Genomic DNA, 16,831 nt, shown 5'->3' on the forward strand with positions numbered 1-16,831 from the left:
ATATGTGTGTTTTACTCATAGTGTAGATGTGCAGAGGGTCTCCGGAGCTGAACCCCTTTGGTTTTAGGTCCGGGGACCCCCTGCTTCCCGAGATACAGGCCACTTTAGGGGGTGCCGGTATCCCTCTGCTTTGTTTACATTCCACGGTCACGTGATCGGGACATTTAAATGCAGAGGGATACCGGCACCTCATAAAGGGGCCTTTATCTCGGGAAGCAGGGGGTCCCCGGACCTGAAACCAATGCGGTTCAGCTCCAGAGACCCCCTGCACATGTACACTATGAGTAAAAGTTGTTTTGATATCTTTTTATTTTGTCGTTATTTGCGCCGAGAGAGCAGCTGATCTCTCTCTGCTGCAAACACATATCGGCAGAAATGGCCTATCGCCAGGCTATCGGGAGCCAGGCTTTTTTATCACCGGCTCATCGGCGTTTTGCTTTCGCAGTGATTCGGCAGGGATTCGGCATGGATTCGGCCCTTACTGAATACTGCGAGGGCAAATCGCCAAAATCACGCCGATGGGGAACACTTGGCGATTGCACTTTTTCGGCGCTTAGTGCATGAGGCCCTAAGTTAGCATTTAGCAATCTTTGTGTTATATCTGTGTGTAATAATGCATTGTCCACTCCACTGCCACTACCAGTCTAGTAGCATGGAGTGACTGTCTGTGTTCAGTAATTAATAATTAATACAACCAGCGTTCACAGAGGCTGACTGTAGCTAAAATGAACTCAAAATAGCTAAACATTGCAGCAGCATAATTTGTCACTGTCTGACAGAGACGTGTCTCATTTATATTACACAGCTTCAGGTTCCTCATCAGTGCAGGATGCTCCTGAAACGGTGCTCTGTATTCAGGACAGGTATAAACTCCATATCCCTCCGGTGAATCCAGACCACTCCCAATACAGTTCAGGCAGGTTACAGTATATGTCCACATATATGTCTTACAGGAGGTGTATAAATGTTGAGGCAGATAGAGCAGTTTAGCTCCTCTCTCAGATCAGCAGGCGCCATACCACTGAGCCCCAATTTTCTCTATGCTCTGCTCAGGGCCGTAAATAGATTTCCCGGGGCCCGGACTAGAGTTATTACAGCCCCCCACCCCTTGTGTCGGCGGTCGTGCGAGCCCCCCCCCCCCCCATTTCACACCTTGCGTGCCCCCTGTATTTCCCCCCTCTTTCCATGTATTTCTCTCCCCTCCGTCTCACTCCCGCTCTTCCTCACTCACCCCTCTCCATCAATTACCCCACACAATCCCTCCCCGCCTTGTATGTATTTCTCACCCCTGTATCTCACTCTAAGGCTGCGTCCCCGCTGGCACTGAGTGCAATTGGCGCTCAGTGCTTGACGCTTTCTCTTCTGTGTGTGCACGCTCGTGCACGGGCACGTACGCTCTCCCAAGCTCGGCGCTTGGGGAGACAAAACAATTTGAGATTGATGCGCGGTCAGCTAAGGTTAGTGCACACAGCACACAGCCACACACACACACATTACAAACACACACAAATAGCCCCGATCCATGCCCCCCGCTCGCAAAATTAGGCAGGACACCCTGCGTTCATGCTTTGAGAGTTGGTGATGTCACCGCTCTCAAGCATGAGCGCGATCAGCGCCAGCAGAAACGCAGCCTTACTACCTCTTTTCCTCACACACTCCTTCACCCCACTCTCTCCATCAATTACCCCACTCTCACTCAATTCCTCCTCCCATCACAAAATCCCCCCCCCCACAAAATACATACCAAAAAACCCCACCCCTCAAATACATTGAAAAAAAAATACCCCCCAATACATTAATAACCCCCCCAAATACATTAATAAATACAATATACATTAATTACCCTCCCACCCCAAAATACATTAATAAAAAAATTAAAAAAAACAAAATATATTAATTAAAAAAACACCCCAAATACATTAATTTAAAGAAGACGGTCCCACAGAGAGGGGGTGTAGAGTAAGAGACCTATGCTTATAATATTCTGAGCTCCCCCCCTTCCCCAGAAATATACAAAGTGTATAACAGAGTCAGTGAAGACCTGCTGGTACCCTCTAACCCTTCACCCTCCCCTCAAATGGGAAGAGGACCCCTTTGTCATCCCGCACACTGCTCCAGCCCAGCAACAAGTAGATCTGCACAACTTTTTAGGTGATAGTGATGGGATGATGCCCCCAGCCCCTACAACCTGCATGCAAGTAACTTCTGGTAAATCAGATGGGTGCTGCCAGCTGGGTCATCTCTGATGATCTGGTTTATTAATGCTGCCAATTCAGAACAGGGTTCCACAAAATAGCACAATTGTGGGGTGGGAGGAAGGGAAGGATGCTCTAAAATGTCACAGTGTTTGTTCTGTAAATGTTTTAAGTGACCATTCACCCCCACGCGTTCTCCACTCTGGTCACTACGCACCGATTGCATGACATAGCATGCAGTGGATCACCTCAGAGAAGGTTACCAAGCCATGGCTGGGCAACAGGAAGTATTTCCACACAATTCTGGTGACTCTTCTGGGCAGGCCACTGCGCCCCTGTGATGCCTGTGAGCTAGGGGAGGAGTCTGGAATGCAAGGAGGGCAAGCATGAGGACTCACACCATAACGTCGTCGAGAAGCATGTCCGCGTTCCCCTGCCTCACCTTTTCGAACACACTCCTCGTTTCCTCCCTCAGTTTCTCCAAATTCCACTAGGGCACTCCCTAGACCAGATGGACTTACAGCCGTTGCAAACACATGATTGCTTGAAGGACTACCTGCTACTACTCGCTTCTCCTGCCTGTAGTTCCATCCTTAAACCCCACATCCAATGTACCCAAGGCAGCAGGAGCAGCCGTAGAGGGGCTGGGTGATGCCAACTAACTTAGGTGGTGCAACTGAAACCAAATCCAGGGTCACAGATTCAAAACCGGTCGTGGGGCTTCACAACAGACTAGAACTAGGCTCTGCTCCGGCAACCTCGACACTAGCATCAAAGTCAAAAGATCCAAAATCTACGCTACCATCGGCTTCCTCTAAAACAGGGCTACTTTCATTAACAACCTGTTCCCCCTGACACAGGCTAAACAGTTGCAGAAGCAGACGGTTCCTGAGGCCCGCTCGCTCGCTCGGTTAAAGCAGGCCAGTGCTACGCCTACTCTGGCGCATAATACATGCAGGAAGAGTCGCTGGTACATCAACCCCTAATCTCTTCTGCCAGACTGCAAACTGAGCCTAAGACAGTTGTTGAATCTGACCTCTGTCTTCAGTCTCACAGGAAGGGCACGGTGATGGTGACAGACCCTCCTGCTCTGGCACCACTAATAATAGATAAAAAATAAAACAAACGGAACAAATTAAAATAATAATATTTCGCTCACACATAGAGGCTCCTGTCGCCTCTTACATTTTTTTTAACAACAGATTAATCTGCAGGCAGGAATTAGAATTTCTGACAGCGAATTAATCCACAATAAACACATTTTGCAATATGGATTTACAATAAACCTGGGGCGTTATTTTAAAGCCACATATCCGAGCCACATATCCGAGCCACATAGGGGGATTTTAAATAATCTGCATGGATTGAAGTCGGAACAATCCGTCTGCGGATTTCATAACGTGGAACGGATGTTGAAGGGAAAGCCATGGAAAATCCAGGGAATGGATTTAGACTGTTTCACCCATCTCTAACGTTGGGTAGGCGCAGGCTGGGCACAAATAAGCAGATAGTAAAAGGATCGGCGCCAGGAACTTTTGTAAAGCATAAAAGGTGCTTTATTTGACATCTGTCTATAAGGCACAACAGGTATTGACATACATCTAATTTGACAGAAACTCGTGGCAAAACATGTATTTCAACCCCTGGTAGCTCTCACTCTTACGCTGGGGAAGTACTTAAACTTGTTACCTGTATAAGGGGTACATTTGCACTCACTTGAATAGCTAGTAATGCCACATATCATATGAGTGCCATGAGGAATACACTTCATGCTGATGAATTAGTAACCCACTACAATGTATTGCATACTTCTTACATACCCATCTGATCAGGATTACACTAGGGACCTTCCGGTTGGGCTGATCCAAACATACTCCGGAGTTACTATGCCGAGAACACCTTACTAAAAGCATGCTTCCTCCTTTTCAAGCTTCGATCCTTACTGCTGGCGTTAACTTAAAGGGCACGTTTCCGAACTGAAAACAAAAAATAGTGACAGGTCACTTCTTAATACACAGCTAAATATACACAAATCTATTTACAGGACTCACTGTGAGGACCCCAGTTTGAACTCTGAAGAACCTGTTTCTAGAACATTGGGTTTAGCTACAGTATATATACCCTTCTATCTCCTTATGGTTACATCACTAGTCACAAGACCTACAAAAGGAGTGGGAATCCTAATTGCATAGTCATCCTACATCACATAATGGGGAGGTAAGAAACCTTAGTGAGCCCACACAGTTAACCCAGTAAACAAAATAGTAGTCCCAAAGATGGACAGCTGATATTACTAATTATGGTCATACCATACTTGCCATTAGAAAGGATTGTGTAGAGAATTTAGTGAGGATCTGGTATATTGGACGCAGTATCTACAAAGACCGGGTGGAGTTTGTAGATAATGAGGTCTATCTAAAAAAGTGCATTATATAGATGTACCAGACAGACGTAAGGGACTAGTACGAAAGCGATATCCAGCTCATTATTGTTAGGAGACACTCTGGTTTTAGAGATCAGTTACTGTATTAATGCAACTTTCATTTCATTGTATGTGCTATTTGAAACAATATCACGTTCTGATGTGAGCAAGTGTTATAAGTTTACATAACTTAAATCCATATATTCTAACTGTTTACCACTATTAGTGTATTTAAGAAATGTTGTCGACATTTAATTTTGCCAAGGGGTATGTAGGTTATTCAGCCTGAGGGCAGGTCTGGGAGCAGGCAGTTCAGAACCTGGCGTCTGTCCTGTGATGGTTCTAGCTTGGGTGCCTGATGCACATGGCACAGAGGGAGCTTTCGCGGCTGCCTGTTGCGAGGACCCTATGCTTGTGGCTAGCGAATGATGTAGTGTCAGTCACGTTGTAGGACTTCATTCATGCAATCAGTTGGGATTTAGCACAGATTATAGTTAGATTGGGCAAGTTACGTTTCATTTGGTCAAATATTTTTCATAGGAGGCTTTGAAAAAGGGGCACAATTTACTTGTGCAGTTGAGTAGAGTAGGATAACAAAGCAGTTGGTAGGTTAATTTTGCAGTCAGGTGGCAGGGTGATTTTCAATACGGATATTGAGGGGTTGTTCCGACCAGATTGCATCAGACCTATGCCTGGCTTGAGGGGGTTGCAGAGCAAGGTTGAGCGCCGTTGGCGTTACTTCTTGGTGGAGCACTCTGGCAGGGTTTGAGAGTTGATGTTGTTCATGTTGCTATTAATAAAAATCGGTGGCCATTTGAACCTCCAGACCTTTCATGTGTTTTATTTAAGGGTATGTTTTCAGGGGGTGGGGTGGAGTGACATTGAGGGCTCCAAGGTCATGTAAAAATCATGTTGCATTTCAATTATCCATTCACAAATGTCAATCACTAAGTTCGATTACCTCTTACATTTGCCATTGCATGCAGACCACACACACAGTGGACACTCAACCCAAACATACCCGGCTTGCTACTGTATGCAGAATCACTCAATCAGTGGTGGTCTTTGTGACGATAGCTTTGTAACAGGCTATTAATAATACACACCAAATATCACTGGGTTGAACTGAACGAGACTTAGATATGATAAAATATAATTTATTCCTTGAAAAAGGTGAACACACGAGATATACAAATAACAGACAAAATATGACACTTAAAGTTGGGAATGATGAAATAGTCAGAAATCGTGACTAGCAGTTCATCCAGCAATCTTGAAAATCACAAAAGACAATAGCCATAGGCTGAGCCTGGTTCTTATACAATTATTTCCCAATTGAACACAATCTAAACCCAGCCCCTCATAAATTAGTGGTGAGGTTGACAGTTTTCCACAGAGTAAAACTCCTCCCACCCAAGGACGTTTAAAAAAAACTGCTTTTCCTATCTAAATAACTTCATAACTTCAGTTCAGTGATACTTACTGGCACGCGAGACATATTAATACATTCCAGCACGCATGACGCGCCCAATAAGACTAAATATTACCGTGTAATATCAAAATTAAGAGAGATATTAATATCTGTCTCTTAGGACCTGCTAGACATCATGTCTGTAATCGTTATTTGCGGCTCGGTCCCCCGGTTACACATATGTAATTTTTAGCACGTTCAGCCGAGGACATCTCATGGTATTCTTATATTTAATAAGGTCACTCATTCTGATATCTCCTTGGGTAACCGCACCCCTGGCCCCCATAACCCCTGGTCAATAAATCCTTTGAAGCAGGGACTCCTGTGTAGAGAACATTTGTCACAGGTTCTAGATTTCACACCCAATGCCCCAGACATGGGTCTAGCTGTCTCTACCAGCAAGATGTGTTAACATACACCAAACCCCCTCTGTACTTTTCACACCCAACTTCAATCAAGCCTGTTGAAGCCCAGATATTTCTGAAAAGACACCACATATTTGTATTTTCCTAAACCGCAGCTCATTAACCCCTTAAGCCCCAGTGTGTGTGTGGTGCAGACACTGGCCCAGAAACAATACATTTATACAGGGGAATAAACAGTTGGATGGCTGAAGCAAGGCAAAAACACATTACTGGACCCCAGTCCAGTTAACCCCTCGCTTCCCAGGTGAGAGTAGAGGGTGGCCAAATGGGGTGTAACCCCCTTTAATCCCGGGCCAAATCCCCTCTCTCTTGACAGCCTTCCAACCCAGGTGGGGCAGCACATTGTGATTCTACAGAATAGTTATGCATGAGTGTACTGCTGTGCTCAGAAGTTTAAACAGGGGCTCTTTTGAAGTGACATAACTATACAGGCAAAATAATCTTTTGATGTTGTTTGAAGTATTCGCTATGTGCACTGCCTGTAATGCTTTATCACTTCAAAGATTTGCTCTACCCAAGGTATATTGCTGGAGCATAATTCATAAAATCAAATCCAATAACCTATACTCTAAATCAAATGTACACATTCAGTTTTATTAAGTTATATTTTAGTAGTACCAAAATGCTGGCAATATGAGAATTAATGTGTCTTGTTGCATAGACCACTCCTCTCTCTGAATTCTAAATCTTAAATGGATGGTTTTTATCCAAAAAAAACACATTGTATTGAGAATAGAATAAGCCTACCTTCTGTGTATGTCCTGAACTCCCCCTCATCGATCTCTAGTGACATTTTTAAGGCTTGAGGAGATAAATGGTTTTCATTAGAATAAAAAAAAAGTCTCATCCTCATAACGTTATCCTTGTAGCGCCTAAAATATTGTGGCCCATATCAATGTGTTTGGCTGATCAAAATGTACATTTACATCTCTCACATATACAGCTTAACTTGTCCAGCACCATTGAACTTATTTAAAGCCAAGATGTTTCAATTATGTTTTTTTTTTTCCAGGACATCAGATCCAAGATATTATTTTTAGTGAAGATCTTAAACTGAATGGTGACCTGTCCATCACATTTCTCTGCTATTTACAATGGAAGATGTCAGGAATGTGAGGTCCCCTTTGAGGGTGACACCCAGGTCCTCTGGTAGGTTTGGATACTAGCACCAGACCACCATAATATATACATATACATTTTATTGGGCCATCAATGACAACCCCAGGCTAAGCTCTTTCCTGTCAAAAGAGCTGTGCATCTATATTTTTAAATCACAGGTCGCTCTCAGATAACCTCACTTTTAGACCAACAGAAAACCAGACTGGGGCCCTGACCCCAATAAAAACAATGCATATAATTTTTAACTGTAACTTGTAACTCAAGTTTACCTATTTTGTGCCAAACCTGTTGATAACTACATATAGATAGGGCCTGGCGTTACAACTACTACAATTGTGTGTGTACTTGGACCTGCTGTTTAAATAGAGGTGGGATGGGTGAGCTTAAACTAAGAGGGGCCACATAACTCCTAACAATTTACAATTAGACATACACCATCTTGACACTGATACATACTACTGTGGAACAGGTTTTGAGTTTGCTAAAATTCTGTATGTCTTATGAAATGTCTCAATACACCCCAAATTCAGATGACTCAATACGGTGCCTAAAATGTTTTAGCAGACTGCACATATCTTAGTTCAAGGGGATACCAACTGGTGCATTCCCACAGTCCAGAAGTTATCTTATCTAGCATGTGTTCACTTATCAAAAACCTCTGAACATATGGTGCGTGAAGCAGCGATATTCAGGTGGATTCCAACTGGGGGTGGTGTCTGCAAAACCTGCTCTACCACCACCATCTAAATCCTCTGCTATTGACTAGAGAAGAGCCAGGATGCTGCCATTACAGCCAACCCCATCTCACTGCTGTTGGTATAATGCAGCTTATGAGTGCCATTGGGCAGGTTATATCTGCGGCTGGAAACTATTCAACAGGACTGGCGACTGCTATAACTAAAAATTGCATTCACTTTTAAGTACAAAATTGACCCATATCAAGTGAGCACCCTGTCTCCCCGTCCAAAGAAATTAAAAGCTTACATCTTCTGAACATTTCAATAGCCTGAACTCTTCTCCTCATGCTCTCTGTGGAACTTGCCAATGCCATTGGCCAGGCACTGCCATCTAATATACTTATCCTTTAAACGGCAAAATAAAGTATTTATAAATGAAGGGGAAGGGGGAGAATGATAAAAACCACTTTTCCAAAATCATAACACGACACCTATCATAGTAATGGTCTATTTTGTTTGCACAGCTTATCATAGCTACATATTGAGATTTTCTCCCTTAAAAGACCACCCTTTGCCCCCATTGTCCATGGGGAAATGCACATACACCTCTAATGCAAAGAGCAAACAGAAGGTTTAGTCCTGGGTTAAACAACTCACTGAAAATTGGTAGCAACAAGGCAATCCATTTTGATGGTCTCATTACTGTTCAGTAAAAGACAGAGCAGCGGTGTCGAAAAGGGGGAAAGGGGCAACAGCCAGGGTAGCTGTTCCAGGTCCAGCAGAAGAAAGGGACTGACTGTGGGTGTCGGGGCCTGGCCTTGCGTACTACTTCGGCTGACATCCAACCACCAGGATTTCAGTCCTGGGTCACAGGAAACTTGTAGGCAACCCTGATTTTATTAGAACAGAGGGACACAAAAGCTGAAGATACCAGATGTCAATAATGACAAAAACTGTTGCATGTGATTTAGCAGCAACATCTAGTAACACTGCGCTTAAACACTGCTGCGAAACACACATAACGTCAGCCACAGCCTATTTTTGGTGGACTAATGGCTCCTTTTCTCCTCCTTGCACACTTAATAGTTTGGAATACTTGATAACTCATTAATGTTACACAACGCTTTTAAAGAACACAGGATACTATGATACAGTGCTAACCACTATATGTTGACTTTATGATCCCATGCATACACATCTCTGTCCATAAATGAAGTCAATTGACAACACCTTGCTTTCAGGTTGAATAATAAAAGAATACACTTTAATAACTCAGGAGTTTAGGCAGCATACTGGTTGTTGTTTCTTGGTAAACTTCAATAGGAATTGCATGTCCTCGTATTTCTTAGGCATAGACTTGAAGACATTTCCCAGAAGACCCCATATGTTAATGGTAAACATTAAAGAGTCTACACATGACTGTACAGAACAGTGTTTTGAGTTGACTGCATAATTACTTTTGCCCACAGCTGTATACAATGTATGAATTTTTCATACATCTGGTACAGATTTAGTAAGGGGGGTTTATGCCAGTTATGTGACTCACTTAGGCCCTTTTTATGACTCAAAAAAAGGTAGACAAAACAAAAATGTGACAAACAAAATTCTACGCCACTAACATTTCAGTATATTTGTATCAGGTAAGTTTGGGGCAAGTCCCGCTATTGAGTCACCCACAAATTGCAAGCTGGTCTACACAGAACAAAGGACTTTGATACTCATACAAGGTCAAAATGCCTCTACCAAAATTGCCATTAAAAAAAGGATGTTTTAAGGGGACAGTTCTCACCGTGACATCTAAAAATAAATAAAAGCAATGCACATAAAGTATATGACTGAAATTACTACATTATTACTAGAGCTCTGCAAAAAAAATTCCCGCATTCCGATCTGCCTCCAATCGAGCGGTTGCTTTGGTCCACGAATTTCTGGAAATCAGTCTCAAAAAGGGCGATTCATATTTCTGGATTTTTTTTTTTTGGTCACTGACAATCTTGCGGATTTGATTCATATAAATCCATGCGGATTGTATCCAATGGCAGTTTTTGGATTCATCCGCACGGATTTAAACAGGAACAATCGGTCGACGGCTTTAACACCACAAGATGGATTTTTCAATGGAAAGCCCTGGAAAAAGGATTTGAACAGTTTCAGCCACCTCAAATTATGATGCCATCTGGCAATATTAGGTTTGGAGTGAAACCATTGCCTGCAGTTCCTTGTCAATCGTAACCAATGTCTCCTTCAGTGCCATAACATCAGCTGTATTCTTTTAGTAGTTAAACTAGGAATACCCAAAGAAAGTTGTATCTATTGGGTATTCTGTGACAGCTGCACACGTGAACTTTGGCTTTCAAGCCTAAATGTGAAAGACGTTTAAACATGAATCTTTCATTCTTAGTTAGAAAATTATATACTGTAGAACAAAAGGCTGAGCATTTTCTATGTACAGTATTACAATTCCAATATAGATCAAGTGGAACTGGCGCTTTAAGGTTCCACTTCTGTATCTTCTAACACTAAATAAGAACTATTCGTATAAATCATACGGCTGCAGTAACATTCCAGAATGCAAACAATGCAATTATCACTTATCTTTTTTTTAAATTTTTTTTTAACGTTTAGGTGTAATGTTTCACTGCAAAAATAAAAGAAACTGCGAAATATGCAAAATGTACCCAAAACCATGTTACTAACAGTTTGGGATAAGAGCATTTATCTACATTTTTCACAAGATAAAACACCAGCTTAGTTCCTGTAAATACCAAAAGAAACTATGGTTTCCCTGGCAACATACGGACTAAACAGCAATGCACTTGCCAGGAAGTGAGTATGAGTGATCGTCACATCTGTTAAGAGAAGCAGGACTAGGCAATCTATTACACAAATTGAATGGATTACATGGTTACAATGGCAACCCAGATATGCTCATGGGGGCAGGAACTAAGGAGGCTTCAGCCCCCACCCACAGGTTCATGCATTTTTACGTTATGTTGATGTATGTTACTCATTTCATATGTAAAGCACCCCCATCCAAACGAAAGTTCCTGCAAGCCTGAAATACACCCCAGAGCAATGCCCTGCTCTACCATTGAGAAGGAAAGTAAAGATTCAGTTAATAAATATCTTGGAGGGACACAGTAAGAAAAGAAATGCTTCAATAAAAGAACATCAATACATAGATCGATTTACTTTAAGACATTAAATGTGTTTTCTTTCGGACACCCACACAATGTATCATTGGCTCGCTCCACTAACTCCAGAAAATTATCCTTATGTTCAACATCCCTGGTAGAGGGGAACAAAAAGGTGTTGGACAGGACTTCTCTATTTGGTATCACAGCAACTGGCAACAGGTAAAACACAATTAATGTTTCAGTAGTGATTACACGTCTTTTCATGGAAATATTGCTAAAGAGAAACCCAGCATCTTTAGTGGAGTATTTTTATTCCAGGCATACATAAACGGTATACGATCAATAACTGCTGCTTTTTATAAAAAAAATTAAAAAAAACACTAAAATTAGCAGTGATTAAAATCAAAGAAACTTTTTTTGCTGGTTCAGGCTTTCAAAATTGGATTTTGTATGCTGCGTCAAACTGTGCTTTAAATATTGTGAAACTCAAACAAAAAAACCCCACATGTTGCATTAATACTTTTGTTGATTTTTACAATTAATTTGATGAAACCATCTACAATCCATGTTACTAATTAAGTTTCTGGAGGACTTCGGACTAATGTTATTCCCCTCACTGAGCAGTTAGTTACAATGGCTAAACATAAGCCACAAGGTATTCACTTTCTCAAATTAACTTAACAGTGCAGTTGAAAGTACATCGTTTCATATGGTGCACAGCAATGCAATTTAAATGAAATAGTTCACTTGCACTTTAACTCCAGGTGGGCAAACTTGGAGACAGCCAACAGTGTTAAACAAGAGAAAGGGTGGCTGTGTTTGACCTTGGGCAAGTCACTCACCATATGGCCAAAATACCTTGAGATTAGTTACAGACATTCAAACCAAGTGTACACTGTACCTTCATTGTATGACCCAGAAATGCAGGAAGTATTTTTCGGGTGGGGAAGATATATATATATAGATATATAAACTCCCCCACCCGAAAAATATATATATATATTTTACACATACATACTCAGGGGGTGAACACCCCCCCCCCCCCGACACACACACACAGTTCCAGCCCCCATTGTCTGATCAAATGCAAAGAATGTACAAATCTCTGATGATTATTATTAATATTAACACCCTCACATCTGAAATGACCAGCAAATGACATCAGTGCCGCCCTGGAAGACTTTCAAAAGTGCACACACAAAAAAAAAAAAAACCACAATAAAGTGTATCACAAAATATGAATAATAATAAATGCACTAACAATTTCCACAAGGGGAAGCACACGGGTGGGCTGCAGATCGTGTCGAGGGCTCCCCCTCCCCCTGCATGTGGATTCCTGGCTGAGCAGTGACGTGTCCACCTGAGCAGCTCCGGATCGCAGGGTTAACCCGTTCTCTCCAGGATGACGCGGCAGACTCCAAAAACAAAGTTCTGTAGTGCACTGACTGCTATAATATTCAGAGTCTAAGTGTCACAGAACTTTGATTTAAAAGACCACGATGAGAAGGCTCTGAGCAGGATGTTGGGATACAGGTGACCAGCAAGGAACGGATACCGTGCGTCTTTGCAAATAAACGGGTGGCTACTTAATTGATACGTTGTACATTATACATATGATCTACAGCAATTTTTTTTAATGCACGTTCATGAGAAGGCAAAAAAAAATCTGTAAATCTGTCAAATGCAGTCCCGGCAAAAACAAAACTGCCGGTACAAATCTCGGAACGCAACAGATTGCAGAAGCGATATGTTAATTGCACCAAATAGCACCTGCACATCTAATCTAACCACTGATCACAAATGCATGGCCCAAACCGTGTATTAATCCATGCATGCTTCATCCCCAAATCATCCAAGGTCCCCCCACATCCAGCTGCATGCACGTCCCCGGCCGGATCTATAGAAACACATTGGAAGAAAGATACTGTACAGGAATATCCCTGCCTTGCATCCCAAATCGGAGCCGCACTGCTGCATTTCACCCTGCAAGACAGAAGGAGGGGAAAAAAAGAGACACTGGGAAAAGTTGATGTACATTGGGATTGTCTGCACCTGAGCGCGGATAAACTGCAGGCTGGCAGTTACCTGAGCAGCTGTTGCAGCAGCAATGCAACAGGTCGCTGTCAGCAGCAGCAGCCAGCGGATGGAACGTTTCCCTGGGCAGCGCGCGCCCAGCATAGGGACCGTGCAGCATAAAGCCCTGCACGAGCCGCCGGTGCAGCTGCACGACAAGCTCGCTGCACCCACTCACTGACAAGCCAGCTCGGCCGCCCTACACCTCCTGCCCCGGCTGCCACTGAAACACTTACACCCCCTGCGTTCCTCTTCCATCTTGACTTTTGCCGACGTGGAAATTTTTTTTTTTTTGGGGGGGGTTTGGAAACGAGCTGCGCGCTTATTGGCTGCCGGCAGCCGGGGTTGAAGGTCATGGCTGCCTGCGCTGTTCCGCGCCAAGGAGCGGCAGCTGTAAAGTCAGCAGGATTTACCTCCTCCCACCCCCAGACCCGTTGGCATGTTGGTTTATGCAAACCACGTTAATGTGACAGATAAGGACGTGGGCCTATGAAGCTGCCGGGTTTAAAACACTGGTTAAAAAAAAGGGAGGGGGGGGGTGTTTCTGTGAAAGCGGCTGCCCTTGTTCGCTTGTGTAGCATGGGAATTATTCACGCGGTGTCAGCGCGCGGGGACGCCCCCTTCACCCTTTAATAGCCGGCAGGCTCCTGTTACACGGCCGTTCCGTGCTCATGCAGTGACAGCTCACTCCGCCGCTGCAGGGGTTAACTGCGGCACTCTCCTCTCACAGCTGATGTTACCGAGCCCTTTAACCGGATGTTCCACACATAGTCTCTTCTAAACATCCCTTATTCATAGTTGTGATCCTTATTGTATTTATTATTGCTGCTGCTGCTGCTGCATCCTGAGTTCTCTGATCTGTATTTTAGTGATGATCACTGAATAATTTTCTTTGTGCCGTTTTGGCCTTGCAAGAATTAGTTGCAGAAGTGCCTGACGTATACCTGGGTAGCGTCTTTTCCAGTGCTTCTTTTTGCAAAATTTGCCTGCAGACAGGGCTAGAGAAGAGAACTCGCATTGATATATAAACGTAAGAACTCACAGTGAATTGCAATCATTTTTTTTTAAATTAATTAAGTAGCCGAGATAGTGCAGAGTAAATCAGTACTTCAGAATTCGGTGATACCTTTTTTTATTTGGACTAACAATTTGATATTATGAGACAAGCTTTCGAGAGCTCCACTGAGGAAATGAGTAAAACTGTCAAAGCTTGTCCTGAATAACCTTTTTTTTTTTTTTTTTGGACTAACAATTGATATCACCTAATACTGAAATAATATTTTAGAAATGGCTAGAAAACTAACATTGAATTGCATCTGTTTTCAATTCTATAGTAGCCACGTTTGGACATATGTGTCGCAAGTGAATGCAGCGTTAGGAAATGGGACATCATTTGTGAAATATAAAGATGCAAACACTAATCAATGGTTATTGAGGATTATGTCCTATGACTATGTACCAAGGCAAAAGTGGAGAAATTCTGGGGCGAAACAAATACACTAAATGTATCAATAAAAAAAATCCTTTTGATTTCAATGGGAATTTTTATCTTTCATAAATATGGTGCAGATGTTTTGCCCCAGAACTGCACCACTTCTGTCTTGAAACAGGGGGTCTATGTATAATGCCAAAACAGGTGCAATTCTGGAGTGAAAAAATATTACACACATCAAAGAACATCCTATTTCTTTCAATGGGATTGTTATCCTTTGATACATATGGTGCATATTGTTTGCCCCAGAATAGCCCCACTTTGATACATAGCCCCCTGTCTATTAGGGTTTAAGGCTGTAAAACAAGGGGGGGTGGGGGTAGCATCAGATTTAACACAGAAAAAAATGTACGTATACGTTTTTTTTGTTGTTAAGATAGGGTAACCTTTTAATTTGCAATCAGGATAGTAAATCAAGTCATACTACAACTAGGGCACAATTTGAGAAACAACAAAGTTTGAAGTTAGAACTTTTGTTTTTGTTACAAAAATGTAAACTCTGGGTTGCTGGACTTTGACTGTGTTCTGTGCATGACTGAAACAGGCTTGAGAAATAGCCAGACACAGCTAATGCCAAGTGTATCATTTTAATATGAGAATCATTCCTGGAAAGTTTATAAATGACCCATGAAAGTAATGTGTGTGATTCTCGCCCTGTAGTTTGATTGCAAACTTATGCCTTATGGCCGGCGTAGAACTTTGCAATTTGCATAACAATCCATTGTTAATGAAAAAATACGTAACCTACCGAGTTAGCTTCTACACCGATGCTGAACTTCCAACATTGGTAAAATAATGAAACGGTTTAAATACTTGCTAACTTACATAATACTTATTACTTCCAAGTCTTCCAAGTGAGGTGAGCGCAGGATGCTCATGGCATGAATATGAAAAGATAAAATGAAGAGAATACAATAGTGTGACCAATATGTTGGCAAAATCTGACGAGTGAATGCAAATCAATTTCACTCACAAATTTCTCCTTGGGGATATGGCATATCGGAGGCTCATTCTCTCTCTGACTGGAGCAATGCTGCAAGGGGACTCTTTATATGTCTCACAGGAATGCTGCAGGGGTCTTCCCGTTTTCTCAAAGAAGAAAGAAACTATCATAGTACAGTATATATATCTCAATTGTATTGGGATTGGCACAAAAGGGTAAAAAATACACTCACATTTCAAATATGGGGGACATTCATTGTATGAGTGCTGAGTCCTGGCATTTCTGTTGCCGGTATGCATATCTCTTCCGTGTTCCCCCACTACATTTTATATGCATGAAAAAGACTGTTGCATAATACAAACTAAAAATGTTTAGCTAATCGACCCAATAATTGCTAAAGGGAGTTAAAGCTTAAATATATGTACATGCTAGAAATGGAATATCGCTTTATGTGCTGTCCTGCCTCATCCTTTAGATCTGTCCTCTGCTGTCTATTTTTCTAATATCTATTTACTTTCTGTTTCTCCTCCCTTCCTGCTGTGCTCAGTCACGGTGCAAAATCTCAAGGTAAAGTTTGGCTTGGCAGATACAAATACAGAGGATGTAAATACAAGTGACAGGTCAACTGCAGAGACCAGAGAAAAGGAAAAGGGGTAAAAGGTAAATGAATGCTGGTCGTATATGCAGAGATTTGTCAAAACATGGACGTTTACCACAGCCATCCTTAGGCCACGCTTGTAGTCCCGGCTACGGCGACACAATTGCGTGACCTCATACGTCGCCATTGTCATAGTGATTCCTGCCTATAATGTGGGAGACGAGACGGCGACCAGGGGGAGTGGTGGGGGCGTGGCCGTGAGCGGTTCGCCCTCATTGG

At 42.5% G+C, this 16,831-nt stretch overlaps 1 long non-coding RNA gene across 1 annotated transcript; it reads right to left on the reverse strand.

Moving 5' to 3' along the window:
• Positions 1-5,758: 5,758 nt before the first annotated feature.
• LOC142487445 (uncharacterized) lies at positions 5,759-13,800 on the reverse strand. The gene is made up of 2 exons (XR_012799231.1): positions 13,532-13,800; positions 5,759-10,436 (listed from the first exon to the last, which is right to left on the reverse strand). It is a non-coding gene; the product is annotated as an uncharacterized LOC142487445 (long non-coding RNA).
• Between the last annotated feature and the right edge of the window lie 3,031 nt (positions 13,801-16,831).

The sequence above is a fragment of the Ascaphus truei genome, chromosome 2, assembly GCF_040206685.1.
Source record: "Ascaphus truei isolate aAscTru1 chromosome 2, aAscTru1.hap1, whole genome shotgun sequence".
Lineage (NCBI taxonomy): Eukaryota > Metazoa > Chordata > Amphibia > Anura > Ascaphidae > Ascaphus > Ascaphus truei.